Here is a 13,680-nt window from a genome sequence, read left to right on the forward strand (position 1 = left end):
GTCTCTGCTGTTCCCAGCATTCACAGTCGTGTGGATTTTGTGAGCGTCCTTTCTTACCTTTCTTTCTGCCTCCTTGTTTCATGTAAGGATCTCTCAGAGCTCCATCCTTTATCTTCTAGATGAGGAAACTGACAGAATAAGATTAAGGTTAAAATGTCAAAACTTTCTCTCAATTTTGGGTGCTGATTTTACACGTCCAGGCCCTGATCCTTTCAAGTGCACTCTGTGTTATTGGACTTTTAGATGGAAGTTGCCCTTTGAAAACTTACCATTGTTGGTTATTGCTTTTCACATCCTTAAAGACTAGGTAAAAATCTCCTTGAGACTGATTGGTATGCCAGTTGCTTTTCATTCTGGTTGAAAGTGGGAACAGTGATATGCCCTTTTGTTTAACGATAATTGAAACATGGGAAGATACTTCTGAGACCACTTGGAGTGCAAGTACAAACTGGCAGGTTTTGATCTGCTTGTGGTTGGGTGTGTTTTAAAGTAAGGAAGGAAAGAGGCAAATGAAAAGAGAAGTGCCTCTAGCATGAGCTTGAGAGAAAAAACAAAAATTGCTTGGCGCTTTTGGTGGAGAATCTTTCAGGAGGAGTGAAAAAGAACTGTTTTGATTAATTGCTACTCTGATCAGAGTTTTATGTGTATTCTGTAAGTCAGCAGTATGTTTCTTTTAACGAGAAAGGACTGCAGACCCCAGATAGTATAAAAGCATGGGCTTAGAGCAGAGATTGACCTTAAATTCATAGAACAAATTTGTTTAATGAACACTTAAAAACATCAAGTGTGGGATAGTTAGAAATTCCTTGAACTGAGCTTGCCAGTACAGAATTCACTTAGGTGCTGCTCATATTCTGTATTTAACTTCCTAATGCTGTACTGAGCCACATAGTCCTCTTTTTGAACTGTGATTGGGAATGAATGCAGGAGTATTGAAAGAGGTACTTGGGCTGACTGTCTGGCCTTATCAAGTTAACATGCTAAGCAGCAGAGGAAACAGATATGTTCTGGAAAAAAGGATAATAAAGTTAAGACAAATGACTTTAAAGACTGGATTTTATTCTTCTAGTGTATTATGTGGCACTAGGCGAAGTTTTTAAGATGGAATGGTCTAATGGATTCTTTGCTGCTATTCTTTTTCCCCATTGTTATTGCCCATTCAGTAAGAAATCTAAGTTCAATCCATTCAGCCTTGAGCAACCAGGCAACAGATAGGCCACAGCTCAATAGAGTAAGTGTGAAGCTGCAGCCAGTCATCCAGATGACTATCCTTTCTGATTCCCTTAACTAGATAGCCAGACCTTCTTTGAGATTATGGCTTTTTTTCTTTTTTTTTTTTTTTCTTGAAAGTTTGTTTTTTCAACAATTCAAACAAATCAGGTTCCACTCCTCTCCTTTCCCATATTACCTTTTGTTTACACAGAATCACAGAATGGCCAGGGTTGGAAGGGACCTCAAGGATCATGAATCTCCAACCCCCTGCCACATGCAGGGCCACCAACCTCCCCACTTAATACCAGCCCAGGCTGCCCAGGGCCCCATCCAACCTGGCCTTGAGCACCTGCAGGGACGGGGCATCCGCAACCTCTCTGGGCAGCTGTTCCAGCACCTCACCACTCTCTGTAAAGAACTTATTTAGCAAGGTAACAAGTGAAAAGAACATCTGTGCCAATATATTTTTGCAGAGGATTTTCCCTAAACTAATGTACTCAAAGCCTACTTGTATTTAAGATGGTGCCTAAATTCTTCGTGATTTTGGATTACAGAGCAAACCTGTTTCCTCTGCATTAGCTCCACCATCCTTCAGGTATGATCCTTGTTGAAAATCTGGAGCTCCTTTCCTGAGAAAATACAGAAGTCTTGCAGTCACTGTCAGAATTTAATGCCTTCCAAAATGTTCTCTTTCTGTACTACAGCACACCAGTACTAAAGCTTCACTGTCAGACTGCAATGTGCATTTCATTCAGACTTTCTTCCTACTCTTGTTCAAAGGCTTAAGTTGTTGTTATTGTTTTTTTTTTTAGGAAAATTACTTGTGAAACACATTATTTTGCAAACTTCAACCTGCACAACTAAAATTTAGCAAATTTCATTAGCAAACCTTGATGTCAGTTGCTCTTTGGAGTGTCAGGGAAAGTCTAACAGAAGGTATCAACACTAGCACTGCTGGTGCTATCTCAGAATCTTCTTCTTAATAGTTTTGCACTAATACAATTGAAAGAAAAATTTAATCTATAGCTTTTGCTCACATTTGTTTAAGAGCAGATATGAGCAAGATATTTTTTCAAGGAATCTTGAGGATTTACAAGAATTAGTTTCATTCTCAGTTGTACTTGGAAGAATGCATTGCTACCTGTAGGATTTACTTAGTCTTGTAGAGCAATTCTTGAATTATAAATAGAAAGTGAAGAGAAAGTCTACGTCTGTAAAAATTCTGATAAACTAGACTTGGATCATTTTTCCTTCTTGTGCTTGATTCTGTTTTGTAAACCTTGCCAAATTCTGCTAGGTTGGGTAGGTTTTCTGAGAAATTCAGATTGAAAAATTTTACATGTCAAAATAAAAAGGATGTGGTTTGAGAAGTCATAATCATTGAATGATAGAATATCCTGAATTGGTAGTGTTCTACAAGGATAACTGTTCCAACTCCTGGCTCCACATAGGACCATCCAAAAATCAAACCATGTTTCTGAGAGCATTCTCGAAATGCATTTTGAGCTCCAGCAGGCTTGATGTTAGGAAGTGGAAGAAGGCGAGTGTCAAGTGAAACGTCACTACAGTAGGAGTGCAGTGTGGGAGAAAAACGTTAGCACAAAGTAACAAAAGGGTCTTCCAAGCTTTAGAACATACCCTGATGTTTTTCTGACACCTCATGCTGATTTCTGTTTCCTGTTGTGCTGCTCTCTTGCTTGATCGGATGTGGCAAGGAAGAGTTTGCTTGGAGACCTAGGGAAATAGGGACACATGATGGTTCTTAATGTGTTTGGGCTGCTTGGCAGCTTGGGATGATGGGGCTCATATAGGAACCGTGGCTTGGCTTGAATCTAATTTTATCCAGCTGGTGCTAGAGCTGTAGCTAGAAGTTCTTGTAGAAAGAAAGGAATGGATCTAGTTGAGCAATTTGTAGCCAGCCAAAGGAGCAGTCTTTCCTCCTCCACTCTTGCTTGTGCTGGTTAACTATTCTATTGCTTTCTCTGACCTCTCCGGAGCAGATTTATATTACTAGCCTAGCAGTAAGACTGAAAAAAAGAGAAACTCTCCCTCCCTTTGTTCCTCTCCTTTTGCTGGGATAGGTTTCTGTGAAGTTCCCAAGCTCAAGTAACTTTTGTTGGGTTGGATGAGCTTCAGCGTAAGGAACAGGGAGGAATTAGGAGGTTCTGAGAAGGCAAGGAAGAAAGACTGCTTCTGGTGATGGCAGCAAACTGACAGACAAGTGCAGATGAGCCAATCTGACCTCTGTCAGTAGCTGCTGCTCTTGAAGACTGATTAATTCTAAAGGGGAAGTTGAACTAAAACTTGCTGCAAAATGAAGTCTGATACTGGAAACAATGAATAAAAAGATTATGTGGGAAGAGTCACTACCTTTTGTATCTGCTTCTTTGTGGTAACGTACTGAAAGCTCTTGTTTTTCTTTGCAAACTGTGGTGTTATTGTGTTTTTATTTCTTTTTAAGCAGACTCCTTAAAGGGCAAGTTGTTTTTAAGTGTCTGTATTGATCAAAGAATAAAGCTCAGTTGCTTCAATTGCTGTAAATACTTTGGGAATCTTTCAGCCACTTCAGCTGGCTTTGTAACTCTCTTTCTTCTCTTGTTCTCCCACTGGCAGAATCTTCTGCATCTTGAACTTTGCTTTTCTAGTTAGATTCAGGTTATCTACTGAGAAGAGAAATTATATTTCTGTTTGCTTGAGTATATTAGTTGCATTGTAAAAAAGACATTGAATTAAGGACATCTGTTCTTGATGTTTGTTGAACAACTATGGAAGGGTATTTGCTGCAACCAGTTACTTTTTACCGCCGTATTGAAGCAACTTCATTAGTTATTGGTTTGAGCTAGCAGGCCTTTTCTATCTTGCCCAACTATTCTTTACCTCCCCATTGCCTGTTTTCTCAACAAAAAAGGAGGAAATAATCATTAATAATGCTGAGTAGATATAATAAATAATTGTATGACATCAGTCACATCCTTCAAGGAAATTATCATTTTCTGTAATTGCATGGTTCACATTCATCATAGAATCGCTTGAGTTGGAGGGGACCCTTAAAAGTCATCTGACCCCTCTGCAAAGATCAGGGACATCCACAACTCCATCAGGTGCTCAGAGTCCTATCCAGACTTACCTTGTGTGCCTCCAGGAATGGGGCACTCACCACTTTTCTGGCTAACCTGTACCAATCTTACCATCTTAGCCTTAACATCCTTATTGTAAAAAACTTCTTCCTTATATCCTACCTAAATCTCCCCTCCCTTAGTTTGAAACTGTTTCCACTTGGCCTATCACAACAGATTCTGCTAAAGAGTCTGTCCCTTCTTTCTTACAGCCCTCCTTCAGATACTGAAAGGCCACTCTCAGGTCTCCCCAGAACCTTCTCTTCTCCGTGCTGAACAGCATCAGCTCTCTCAGCCTGTCCTTGTAGAAGAGGTGTTCCATCCCTTGAAGCATTTTTTGTGGCATTCCAACAGGTCTGTATCTCTACTGTACTAAAGACTCTACATCTGTACATAGTACTCCAGGTGAGGTCCCACCAGCACAGAGGGACAGGATAACCTTCCTTACCCTGCTGACTGTGCTGCTTTGGATGCAGCCCAGGATACAGTTGGCTTTCTGGGCTGCAAAGGCACATTCTGCTGGCTCATATCTAGCTGCCATCCATCAGTGCTCCTAAGTTTTTTTCAGTAATGCTGTGCTCTGTCCTTACGCTCCCCAGCTTGTATTGATATCAAGGATTGCTACAACCCAGGTGCAAGATCTTGCACTTGGATATATTGAATCTCATGAGGTTCACCTGGGACCACTGCTCAAGCCTGGCTGGGTCTCTCTGAATGGCATCACATCTAATTTCATCTATTTATTACATGTAAGTAACTAACTCTTTTTGCTAGTTCTTTGTGGCTTTATAGAAACAAACCTCCAAGTGCTTTTACATTATAAGACTATATATGTTGGTTTTTTTCTTGAACTTATCCAGGAGACTCTATGTAGTTAGGTTAAATGAATAAACATCTCTATTAATAAAGGGGTGAAAAGGAAAAGCGAGAAATGAATGTTTGTCTCCATGACATCAAGAATACCTTATACATGTCATCTCTGTTGTTGTGTACCGACAAGAAAGCACTCATGCCATAGGAAGGATTTTGTATCTGGCATCTCTAAAAACAACTCGGGTTGGGGAAAAAATGTCCTTGGTTTTTATGGAGCATGGTTGCCTTCTCCACATCTTCTGCAAGGAAGTTGAGATTTCAGAAGAAAATTAGTGTTTATTTAGAATAACTTAATTCCTGCTTCAGGAGATATAAGTCCTAACAGACATGTTCTACTATAACAGATTAGTCAAGGCCAAATCTTTAAGGGAAGGTACAGTAGAATGATATAAGACCTTAAGCTGTGACTGGGCAGTGTATGTGGAAAGACTTAAATGAAGGCAGAAAGTAGATTGAGTTGCAGTAGGAGAGAGCCTTTGAACCCTGCCTCTTGGTATCTAGGCATGCCCCCATTCAGCTGGAAACTGGTTGCCTCATGGAGAACGTCTGACACTGTGACTAAAAGCTTCATTGGCTTCTAAAGGTAGTGACAGTGTTATTCTTCAGGGCAGGTTTTTTTGTGTGTGTGGAGTGGAAATAAACCTTCCCATGTAAAAGTGATTTTCCCTTTTATACAGGAATTGTTATGAAATTAAGTGTATGGTACTGGGGTGAAAGCCATGGTAACAGAGTATAAGGTATTGACCCACAAGATACTCACAGGTGATGAGAAATATAGCCTTTTGCCTTTTTGATGTTTCCTTCAAATTCTTCTAGGTATAATTATGACAATTATTTCTGCAGATCTTAATGCTGCGTCCTTCTTGCTACAGCAATTTAATAATAGGCATGGAAGAAAATGTAATTGTTAATGAATGTTGCTCAAAAAAAGATTCTTTCTGCAGTCCTGTTCTGGCCATTTTTCTTCACTCCTCCTTCAGTGTTATCCTTTTATTGTAACAGCTTCAAAACTTGTGGGAGGTGGTGAAAAGGTTCTTTGTTAGGTGAATCCTGAAGTCAAACCACTCTTTAAATTGCTCATATAGTGTGAATTTGCTGGAAAGCCAAGTTGTGGCTGTGAGACCTGGAGTGCTAAATACAGCAGGAACGCTGAGAAGAAAACTCAGTAGTTACTTGGGAAGTTTACAGACAAGAAGCAGGTTGCATTCTTGTAAAATCCCCAATGGTCCCAGAATTGCTCACCATGAATAATTTAATAATGGTGTAAGTAACTCCTTGCAGCTGGGACAATACAGAATTTATGCATTCATCAGTAATGGGCCTGGCTGTTAATCAGTAAGCTTACCCATTTTATTCATGAGAACATCTTTCTTTAAGGGAACTGCATTTGAATTTATTGGTGTTAGTGTATTCTCCTTGTGCACTTGTAAACAAAGGGGAGCTACCATCTCTAGCTCTTATCTGGATTAGTTCTGTGTCTATGTATCACCTCAAGGCTCCTTATAGTTCCACATGTCTGGTAGATGGGTGCTCCAGTTACAAACTGCTGTAACTCGGTGTCTGATCATCTCTTTCAATGCAGAGAAACTCCTGTCCTGACACCGTCTCTCTTATCATCTCTCTGCCTCCAAACCAACCAGGAATTTGTAATAGTTAAAGACCTTCTCCTTTTATATTGTTTTAGGAAATATTAGTATACTTCATATGTACATGAAAGAGAGAAAGAAACTTGACTTTTTTTCTTTGCCTGCTGCCTAGTGCCAGCCCATTCCTGATTGTTTATCTAGTGAATCTTTATTCCATCTGGCTATTTAACACACAGATTTCTTAATAAAATCTTAATCTGCTTTGATTGAAGGTTTTTGCTTTTATTATCCATAATAGATGTGGCTCCCAACTGACAGAAGATCTGAATGGAGAATAGAAATACAATTTGTAGGTAACTACTTAAAGCTGTTTCTAATGCTTTGTATATGTAGTCCTTGTTCCCCTTCTGGGGCTGCATTTTATGGACACTTCTACAGACCCTGTAATATTTTAATCTTTGTCAGGACTCTCTGCCAAGCAGAACCTGTATATTCTATCGTAAATATTCCTGTGGTAACACATCTTGGAGTCACTGACGTCCAAATACAGAACAATTATCTTCTGCAGAAACCCGCTGTGCTGTGAGGTGCCTGACGATAGGGACTGTTGTAGTTTCTGGCAGGTTTGCCTAAAGAAAGTCAGTTTTAGTTTACCTGTTTTAGTAGTCGAATTCCTGGGCAAAAGGTGCCCATATGGATCTCTTGACTGTACTGATGTCCTTTAGAGTCTAACTTCAGTCTAATGGCTGCCTGAAACCCTCAGGTGCAATGAGTTATTGTCCTCCTTGTGCTCTCAGATTTTTTAAGTTTTTGCTATTTGTTTGTAAGAGAGAAAGGGGCTTTTCACTGTCTCTGTTGCTGTCCTGCGAAAGAGGCAAAAAGGTATTTGCTTAAAAATAGATAAATAAAAGGAGGAGGGGAGCTTTAGCAAGGACCAATATTTAGGAGCTTGCAGGACCAGGGAGCTGTGCTGGGGCCTGAAGGAGAAAGCCTTTTTAGGAACAAATAATTAAATTGCCATTCTGTAGAATGTATCCATAAACCTTTACATTCCTACACATTTGTATTTAGATGGTCAGGAGCATGACTTTACCCTTAAACAGAGTTACCACAGAGCTACCACAGGCACAAATAGAATTGAATAGACAGGTCAGAGGCTGTAAAAAGAACTCAGTGATCAAGAAGTGCTGGATTTGAATCCCCCATAGCTTGCAAAAGTCTTCATCTGTTATAGCCAAAGCAAATCTCAGATTAAAAATATCAGTGTTTGGACCTGCAAATACATGGAGATGGGAAGCTCGAGGGAAAAAAAATGCAGAAACAAGGTAAAAATGCAGATCTAATGCTAATTTCTCTAATGAGAAAAACGACATTAGTGTGAAGTAATTATCGGAACAGCAGACTGAATGGACAGTAATACTGCTTTGACTTGGTGTTGGCTGTGCTTGCAGGGAAGCTGTTGATAGCGAAGGTGGCAGGGCTATTGCAGCTACATGGGTTGACAACAGTCAAACCTCCAAATTCAGATGAAATATTTGGAAGGTTATGTAGACTTGAAGGTATGTTTGCATCTAAAATGCAAGGATGAATAACATGATGCTTTATCCAAACAAATTTATGAGCATGTCAGCTTCCCTAGAGTAAATGAGATTAATGTGCTGTGCAACTAATCAAACACTTTGAAAGCAATCCCAGTGTATAACTGAGAGTTGGACCTTGATGCATGTCTTCAGTTTTCTTTAAATAAATGTTAACTTGGTAAAATAGAGATAACACCTTAAACAGCTTCTCATTAATTTGGTTTGCTTGAAAAAGAATGTAATTACATTACAAGCAAAAAACAAAAATAAAATAAAAAAAAAACAAACAAACAACAAAAAAAGAAAAACCCCATTAAAAACAGCTCTCTCTTTTCCCTTGGTATTATTGTAGTGGGTGTTAAAAAACATTGTCAAAGTTGTTTATTAAGAATGTCTGAAATACCTAAGATGATTAAGTTGCTGGTTCAGAGTGAATGTTAGTTATATTTCAGGTTTTCCTGTGACAAAGATTGAAATAATAATTAAAAAAAAAAAAGTTTGATCTGGCTTTTTTAAATGTCAGTGTTTTCTTCCAGAATTGCTGGTTAGTTAATCATTCACATTCCTGTGCTAAATATGAGAGTGACTGGCTTATGAAATGGTTCAGTAATGTAAGAGCTTTAACTGCAGTGAACGACAAATTCAGAAGCTTGTTATGTCAGAAAGGAGGAGGAGGAACTTCTGTTTAGGTCTTGCCTTCACAGGGAAAGGAAACACTGATAGTATCTGTGTAATCTTGCACTGATGAGCTGGCATCACATTGCTTTGAAAAGATTCATATTTGAGATCTGATGACTAAGTGTTGGTGAGCACAGCTGCTTTAGAATCTGAGATAAAGGAAAGAAGGAAAACAAATCCAGAATTGCTATGTGAAAACCTTGCTGACATGTAATGCTGTCAGAACATTCATAAAGAACAGAAACCCCATTCAGTGTCAATCAGGTACGTGCTATATTGAATGCAATATTTATTATTTTCAATGTTGCCAAAGCTCTGCAATTGATAGGTGCTGGATTTATGAACAGTAAACTCTGTAAGTGAAATGGGGTAGTTAAAATATTGAGAGAGTTTGTTTTAGTTCCAGTGCACATTTGTTCTTATAGTCAAATAGTTTATGCAGATTTTCAACAGGTTTGTGCTTTTAAAATTCTTTGAGGGTTCAAGGAAAATTGTAGAAGTTTGCTGTATCTTAGTACTTTGACTTAAAAAGCTGATTGGAATGTGATTGCTGCACTAAAAGCAGAAGGAATGCTTTTGATGAACGCAGATAAGTAATTTTTTTTATTATTATTGCCAATGTGCAAAAATGAATATGCAAATAGAAGGTTAAAGCCACTTAGCATCATAATATTTGTAGGGCCTGATCCAAAGCAAATTGGAGTTACTAGAAGTTTCCCTATTGATTTATCTGAACTTTGAATCAGACTCTTCAGATTGCAGGTATCACATTGCTTAATATCTCAGGTTTTGTTTTTACAGCTGTTGTGTCTGTCCTGCTAGTTTTCTCATATTCAAGTCAGTGATGTAGGTTTCCATTCTTGTACAAGTAAATTGAGTTTTGAAAAGCATCTTTCAAAGTAAACAGGCAGTTACAAACCTGTTTCTTCAGTTTGCTTTTAGAAATGCTAGAGGGTATATTTAACAATAATGAAAGGTGGGTGCACATGCACACCTGTTTACCAAATCCTTTGGAATTACTGCCTGAATGCTAATAAAGATTTTTGCCTAGCAAAGACAGGAATTATCTCATCATTTTATCTCGGGTGTTTTAAAAGTGGAGTTCTATTGGAGAAAACAAACTCCAATCCGAAGGGAAAAATGGGATAAAGAGCAGATTATGTAATCCAGAACGAATGGCTAGTGAATGTGCAATGTCTTTTTGGGAAATGTTTCTATCTTATGAAGCACCGTACCTTATATGCAGTGAAAGTCTCAATATGTTTGAGAAGCCCCTACTGAACATAGTCATTTAGCACTTGATTTTGATATGCTGAGTTTTAGCAGTTCATTGTTTCCTCAGCCATATCCTTGAAATTCCTTGTTCATCTTTTCTCCCCCTAAGAAGGGAACAGATCGAAGACTGAAGTACAGTGTCTTCACTGAAGCAGCATTTCTGACTTGTAATGTGAATCTTTAGAACTTCTATTTGCAGTTTCAGAACTTCAGCAAAATTCCTTTACAAGTCTGTGAACATAATTTAAACAGAATCATCCCCCTGTTCTTTTTCCTCCTTAGTTTTGCTTTCCTTTTGTAGCTTTCCTATGTCTTTTTAAATAAGACGCGATGCGCTTTGCAGGCACAGTGGTAGTGACCCAGTGTCAGTGTAAGACAGTGGTAGAGTCTCTGTTCTCAAACTTGTAACCATGTGTGTAAGTGAACAGTTCAGCTTCCTTGGACTTTTAAAGAAGAAATAACCATAAAAATCTTAGACTAAATCTGATACTTCTTTACAGCTGATCTCTGAAATGCTGTAACTCACGAGAACCAGTTAATTTATTTGACCTCCAAGTATTTGCTGGAGAAAGTGAAATTAGAAAGATTATTTTTCATCCCAGTGAACATGTTTGTTGGCAACCTGATAACCTGGGATGTCACAGGAAAAACACTCCATAGTTATAGAGACTGTCTGAAAATGCTACAATTGCAGAACTGCCTTCAGTGAGAGTCAGACAGTGAGTTTCTGTGATAACATTCTGCTAAAGAATGGATTGAAGTGTATTAATAAAAACCCTTTTGAAGCCATGTTTACTATGTGCTCTTTTCAAATACTCTGTGCTCTGGTTCTAGAATATTGACTTGAAGGGGTAAGTAGAAAAAAATGTGCGGTGGAAAGGGGTGGGGAGATCCAGGAGCTCAATAGGATGTATAACCACTCTGTTATCATGCTTTTCTTCAGTTTTCTGCAGCACACTTTTGCTAGCTGCAGGAAATATTCATGTGGAAGTGCTTGCTGGTCCATTCCTCTAGGGACAGGAAATAGGAAGCTCAGAGAGTAGAAATCCCAGGATGAATTTTTTTTAGCTTTATTGAGATGGAATTAAGAGAACATTCAAGTTTTGTCTTGATTAATAGGTTCCCCTCCTGTGTTAATAAACAACAAGATTCTGACTAACTCAGCTGAGTCAGGCTTTTACCCACAGATCAGTAAAAGGCAGTTTCTCATGTCCAGTTTAATAAGAAAAATCTGGAAATTTTTTTTGTCTTTAACAGACTAAGACATGCCCGCAGCCTTTTGTCACCTGTGGATGACATTAAAGATATCTGATTTGGGATTCCGTGCTGCATTAGAACAGTGTGTCATAGCTTGCAAAGTCAAGAATATTCAATACCTTGATTTCTGTGTTATTTCTTTGAGTTTGTGAAGAAAGGTTACAGCATAATTACTAATTTCTCAGACAGTTTTAGGTCTTTTAAATCAGTAAAATTGGATATTAGGTAACTAAATAGTAATAAGATTTTTAAAAGAGAAATTAGAGTAAAATTGCAGGGACAAAAGTGTTTTGAAAGTGTTCTATTTTCCTCCAGTGGGAAGGTGTGTAGCAGACTGAATACAAGTGAACCAGTTGTTATACATAAATTCTAACAAGGAAATTAGAAAAACAGCTGAAACTGTATTGTATTTCATACGTGCCCATACAAGGATTTGTTTTCCATCCAGTTATAGCAATAGTCATTTATTCATGTTTATGTCTACAGAAAAAAGACTGTTTGGTGCAGTAAACTCTAAAGCAACTGAACGCTTATTTATAAATGGTGTTTGCATGCTGAGCAGAGCAAACTGCAAACTGGGCACTCCTGGAGCACTTGCAGAACTGAAGCAAGTCACAAAGCTTGGAGCTTTTGTGGCTGCCTGAATGGAAAAAGAGCACTGTATGTGGCATGTTCTTGGAAGGACAGTGGTGAAACAGACTCTTCTGTTAAGCCAATTAGATTTACAGCTTAAATAATTTGTGTAGTAATGAGAGTGTGTGGAAAAATCAGAGTAAGAAATGCTTTTATTTAGAGGAGGAGAGTGTAGAGTAAGGGCTGTTCACCATTGGTGTGAGAGGGAAAAACTGCTGCTTTTTTCCTTCTTCTGGTCACCCAGCTCTGACAAATGGCTCCCCGGCAGCCGGTTAACAAAGAGGGTTTTCTGCAGCCTCAGACAGCTTGCAAAGGAAAGGTTATTTGAGGAGCCTGAGGCATGGCATGCTCAAGGGAACAGTCGGTGCATCGCGTCCACTTAGCCAGGAGAAATTAAATCCTGCATTTACTGCCTTACATGCCAAGCAGAAACCCCCATCCCATGTTTTCTAGCTATGGGAAGTGAGATCCTCAGGTGGCACAGTGTGCTCTGCTGAACTAAACCAGTTCATGTTGTCTGGAGAGATGAATAAGTCATATTCCCAAATAACTGATTTTGTTGCCTGTGGATTGCCGGGGGCTTGGGCTTTGGGTGTAGCTATGACCTTACTCTTTTTGTTTGCTGGCCAGGAGGCTCTTAGTCTCATCAGTGGTTTTTATGCCTGGTTTTAGACAGCTGCTGCCAGGGAATCTCTTGTCTATACTTTCCTCAGGAGGTGAGATGGACAGTCTTGCTGCCTGAGAGAATAGGAAGTGCCAATTCCTGCTGTATTCCTACTGCCTGATTTTCTGTTTTCTTTCTTTTTGTTGTTGTTGTTTTGTCTTTTCCAAATATTGACTTTTCTCCTTTTCCTCTCCTAAATTTTTGTCTGACATGAGTGCATTGCTGCTGGCATTGTTCTCTATCTGCCTTCTGTATCTCCTTGCAGACTTGCATGGGGGAACTGCTGTGGGAAAAGGGAATAAACACAGCAGTGTTTTTTGTTTCTGATTTATTTATTTATTTGAGCATCAGGAGAGACTGATGCTGGGAGATGTGGAATTGTAAGAATAAACAAAAAGAACTTGAGTCATGTCAGAGCCCCTGCACCAGCTCATGTCTCTGCCATGCCAATAACTAAGGCACAGTTGGTCAGTAACCCACTGAGTTGTGTAAAAGCCCTACTGGGCAAAATGTGGCTTTTTCTCCATATGTAGTCTCCCTTTCTGATGGCAGATGATTGAGCTCAACTCTCTGTTTCTCAGCAGTCATACAAATTAAAGATGTCCCTCAATACAAGATTTTGTAATGACTGGAAAGCCATGATAGTTATATGGCATTCTCATTAAGGGAGACATGGTGGTTGAAGGAAGTAATCTTCCTGGACACAAGGAACTGGTATGTTCCCTGCTGTTGGCACAGAGCTACAATCTGATAATCAAACCAAGAATTAGCTGCTCAGAATTAACCCTGTAAGAAGAAACTAAATT

At 39.0% G+C, this 13,680-nt stretch overlaps 1 protein-coding gene across 2 annotated transcripts in view; it reads left to right on the forward strand.

The window, feature by feature from the left end:
* The first annotated feature begins 8,990 nt into the window (after positions 1–8,990).
* ESR2 (estrogen receptor 2) overlaps positions 8,991–13,680 on the forward strand; it is a 169,049-nt gene continuing 164,359 nt past the window's right edge. For both annotated transcript variants that reach the window (XM_052695595.1, XM_052695594.1), the window contains exon 1: positions 8,991–9,309. The gene's annotated coding sequence lies outside the window, so the exon portion shown is untranslated. The remainder of the gene's footprint in view (positions 9,310–13,680) is intronic.

The sequence above is a fragment of the Tympanuchus pallidicinctus genome, unplaced genomic scaffold (genome assembly GCF_026119805.1).
Source record: "Tympanuchus pallidicinctus isolate F22 unplaced genomic scaffold, pur_lepc_1.0 scaffold3, whole genome shotgun sequence".
In the NCBI taxonomy this organism is placed as follows: Eukaryota; Metazoa; Chordata; class Aves; order Galliformes; family Phasianidae; genus Tympanuchus; species Tympanuchus pallidicinctus.